This window comes from Scyliorhinus canicula, chromosome 2 (assembly GCF_902713615.1).
Source record: "Scyliorhinus canicula chromosome 2, sScyCan1.1, whole genome shotgun sequence".
NCBI lineage: Eukaryota > Metazoa > Chordata > Chondrichthyes > Carcharhiniformes > Scyliorhinidae > Scyliorhinus > Scyliorhinus canicula.
This window is the reverse complement of record NC_052147.1, coordinates 254436074-254440921: the sequence shown is the minus strand read 5'-3', so window position 1 is coordinate 254440921 and position 4848 is coordinate 254436074.

The following is a 4848-nucleotide window of genomic DNA, read 5'->3' as shown; positions in this document are numbered from 1 at the left end:
GGGCAGGTCTGATGGGAATTTGAACAGCCAAGCTTGAATGCACTGAGCAGGGACAGACAGTCGGGACAAGTCTGGGCCTTCCCTGTAAACAGGACATCAGGGTATAATGGATCCCAGTCAAATGGATTGACTTTCTGGCACCTAAGTTTTGTTCCCATTTATGGAGTAAGGTCACATGCGGATAATATGCCTGGAGATGGTGCCCCTGGGCGTGGGTTTCTGGTGAACTGCAGAATTTCAATCGGCAACTCCATTGGGTGTTGCGATCCCTGCCTTGAGGAGCTGAGGGCTAGGGAACTTTATGGAGAGGTGCGAAGAGAGGTATAAGAATCGACCACCAGGACCCTACCCGGAGAAGACTCAGCACAGAGGCAAAAGAGAAGATTCGACGGTGGAGCAGAGGATAGAAAGAAGCAGGGTGTGAGATACACTTTTGCAGATGGAGGCTTGAGACAACAGGTCCTGGCATACTGGAGTGGCGAGAACCACTCCGGCGTCGGGCCTCCCCAAAGGTGCGGAATTCTCCGTACCTTTAGGGGCTAGGCCCCCGCCGGAGTGGTTGGCGCCCCACTGACCGACGTGAACGGCCTTTCACGCTCCGCCGACTGGCGCCACGGCTGGCCAAAAGGCCTTCGCCGGTCATCGTGAGTCCGCACATGCGCCGGAGCATCAGCGGCCGCTGACGTTGCACCGGCCCATGCGCGGTGGAGGGGGTCTCTTCCGCCTCTGCCATGGTGGAGGCCGTGGCGGCGGTGGAAGAAAAAGAGTGCCCCCACGACACAGGCCCGCCTGCCGATTGGTGGGACCCGATCGCAGGCCAGGCCACCGTGGGGCACCCCCCGGGGTCAGATCTCCCCCCCCCCCCCCCCCCCCAGGACCCCGGGGCCTGCCTGCTCCCACCGGCACCAGAGGTGGTTTAAAACACGTCAGCAGGAGAGGCCTGATAGCAGCGGGACTTCGGCCCATCACAGGCCGGAGAATCACTGCGTGGGGCCCGCCAACCGGCGCGGCGCGATTCCCGCCCCCGCCGATTCCCGGGTTGCAGAGAATTCCAGCCAGGGCGGGGGCGGGATTTACGCCGGCCGTGGGCGATTCTCCCCCGGGGGTTGGAGAATTCCGCCCCTTGGTATTATTGTAGTTCAGATAATTTAATTGGAGTAACTGTTTTTACTCTGTTTGATAATAAATTTGGTCTCATTGTCAATTTGTACTTGTCCTTTGGTCACTTCGCTAATAACGGCATCTGGGGTAAAGTGTTTGAATAATAAACTGATCGAACTCTCTGAGAAATTTTATAGACAACACTATTTAAAATCACGTGTACTGAATGCTTGACATCTTTCCTATAGTGTGTTCACCGGTAATCCACTGTCACGAATGTTGGGCGCGATTCTCCCATCGGGAGACTTGGGGCGCGATTCTCGTCCCCCGACTAATCTCACGACCCCCTGGCGCCCCCCGCGATTCTCCCACCCCCCCCTTGGAAGAATCGCCACTCGCGCGATTCTCCGACCCGGATGGGCCGAGCGGCCTGCCGTTCGCGACCGTTTCACGCACGGTGGCGGGAACCGCACCTGGTCGCTACCGTCGTGAAATCGGCATGAGATGACCGTTTTGGGGCTTGTAGGGGGCCTGGTGGGGAATGAGCACCACGACTGTGCTCGGGAGGGGAGAGGCCCGCGATCGGTGCCCACCGATCGTCGGGCCGGCGTCTCAATCGGACGCACTATTTCCCCTCCGCCGCACCGCAAGATCAAGCTGCCACGTCTTGCGGGACGGCTGAGGGGAAAGACAGCCACCGCGCATGCGCGGGTTCGAGCTGTCAGCCGTTGGGACGTCAGCCGCGCATGCGCGGGTTGGACCGGCCAACCTGCGCATGCGCGGCTGACGTCACATAGGCGCCGCCGTCGCGTCATTCTTGGCGCAAGCGTCAAGGCCCGGCGGCCGAGAATAACGGAGCGCCGCTCCTAGCACCCCGGGTGGGGGTGATTCGGTGAGAGGAGCGGGCTCTGAGGCCGTCGTGAAACTCGGCCGAGTTCACGACGGCCTTCACGATTTTTCCCGGCAGCAGAGAATCGCGCCCTAAAAGTCCCGATGCCGGAGTGTTTCACTCCGGCGTCGGAGGCGCGGTTGCCGTCCTCCCTGCGGGCGCCCTGCAACAAATTTCGGAGTGATCTTGCGGGGAGGCGGAGGAAAGGAGGTCCTCCTTCAGAGAGGCCGGCCCGCCGATCGATGGGCACCGATCGCGGACCAGACCCCTTTTGACCGCCCTCCCGGTGCTGGATCCCCCCTCCCTCCCCCCCCCCACAGGCCACCCCCCCAGCGTTCCCGCGCTGTTCCCGCCGGCAGAGATCAGGTGTGGACGGCGCCGGTGGGATCCTGTCGTGTTGGGCAGACCGCTCGGCCCATCCAGGCCGGAGAATCGCCACTCGCCCATTACAAACGGCGAGCGGCGATTCTCCCAGCGGCCAGCTGTAAATCTCACCGCGCCGGTTTGAGGGGGTGGGAGGTGGGAGAATCGCGTGCGGGTGCCGGGGCGGCCTGGTGGGACTCGAGCGGCGCCCCCGCGATTCTCCCACCCGGTGTGGTGGGGGGGAGAATTCCGCCCAAAATATCTTTGTGATGCTGTACATATTCCTTATTCTGAAAGGGATGTAACAATACGCTAAACAAGTACAGGCCAGTCAGTGTAACCTCAGTGATAAGGAAGATACCAAATGTTATACTGGCATTAATAGTCAGCTTCAACTTATTTATCCAAGAGATGCATGTTCTACTTGCCTTATACTGTAAGTTGGTGCATGGGATCAAGCAGGCAGTATGGGTTGTGTTGCAAAAATAATGTGCGGGATTTTAAGACAAATCCACACAGAGCAAATTACGCATGGCATGGTGAATGATGAACAGGAATAGGCCAGCCAGCAAAAAGAATGAAATTCGAAGCTGCTTTCAAGCTAAAAGTCATAACATTCGCTCTCTCATCAAATAATTGCGTTGCAGAGAAAGAATTCAGTGTTCGCGGAGAAACTGGTGGAGGAATGAAAGAAGAAGGAATGTGTCCTGTAGAAGATGCCCAAATCAGACCAGGGACCAGACCTCATCTTGAGAAACATTTATCGGAATGGCCCTCCAAAACCGTCGGAACTGTTACAACATCACCAGAAATACAATGTTAATTTCTGTACTGAAATATGCCAAACCAAACCCTGAGTTCAACAAAGATTTCAGACCATCAGCTCATTGGTGTAGCTGCTTTATGGATTGAAATAGACGAATGTTGCGACAGAAGACCAAGATTGCTGAGAGACTACCTCAATGCCAAAATTACCAGATTCCAGTGGTTCACTATCATATCTCAGCAAAAATGAGTACCCATCAAAGTCACATCAGCAAAATGGATGAAGCGCCATGAGTTTCAATATGCCCAACAACCAAACTGTGGAGTGGAACAATTCAAAAACAGTTCTAGTGAAAGCAGCAGGACGTGAGAAACCAAGATTCATGGTGGTACTCGCCTACAAGCACAATGAAAAAAATGAAAGCTTATGGTAACTTTCGAACATGGAACGATGCCGATGATCAAACTCCCTGCAGGAGTTTTTATGCATGCCCGCAGCAATGGTTGGATGGATGTGTTTGGAGTGAAGTTATGTGAAACAGGCACCCCAATGGCCGACATAAAGGATGCAGCTTATTATTGTGGGACATGTTCGGATTCCATATAACCAACGAGATGCCTGTGAAGAAATAACACCCATATTGCAGTTATACAGTAACATCCACAGTTCAACCTTCAGATGCATGCCTCAACAAGCCATTCAAGATCATGGTCATACCAAATGGCCACAGCTGCAGACTGGCTGGCATAGGTATCGGAATTTCTCCACCTGGAGAGGATTAAGTTCACACTCCGAGGGTCAGAAGATGGCTTACATAAAGCATGGGGGCTATTCGCCAACTTGTTCCAAGACCTGTTTGAAGCCAACAATTGATAGAGCAGGGGGAGGGGTGGGGGGGGGGGGGCGCAGGAGCCACAGGGACCACAGAGAGCAGACAGAAATGGGAGGGGGGGGGGGACAAGGGGTGGAAAGATCAGAGGAAACAATAAGGAGGAGGCCAGAAAGTGGCCGACACAGGGATCAGAAGGCCCAACACAAGGCCACACGAAAGAGAACCCTCAAAAGCAGGCTGACAACAGGATGGGAAGAGGAGAGAAGAAGGGAGGGAAGGCCAAGTGACAGGGGACAGGGCGGGAGGAGAAGGAGGGCACTGTCCACAGATAAACACCGAACATCCACCAAGTGAAGTAAATGGCCAAGGAAAAGGCCGTGAAACAGCAAAGGAAGAGAGGTTAAGGGGGAAGCCGGAAGGTGGGGCTGGGGAGGGGGGGCGGGGGCAAGGAAGGGGGGAGGAAAGGAGGGGGGGTGATACCGATAAATAACAACTTGTAAATTGTAACCGTCTTGTCTATCTTTAATGAATGTACAGTGTGAAAATTTAAAACGTTCGTAAAATATTTTTTTAAATGTTCATACCAAATGGACTAGGTGCATATTTGACGGAAATAGAACCTTCACAAAGAGTGAAAATATGCACTTGATTTAATTCTCTATCAGATACAAATTGAGGCGTCAGTGTGTTATGGTTATTTCTGAGTACATTATTGGTTCCTGTCACCCTTTTGGTTGATTTTGCATTAACTATCATTTCCTGATCGTTATTCCCTTCACACAATGCATTTTGTTCAAATAGTTTTCAACAGCTTTAAATTAATTTTTACCTTGCTGATTCCAGGCAGACTTACCAGTCTGGATTCAGTTAGAGGATTCAGATTGACGGGCATGCTGG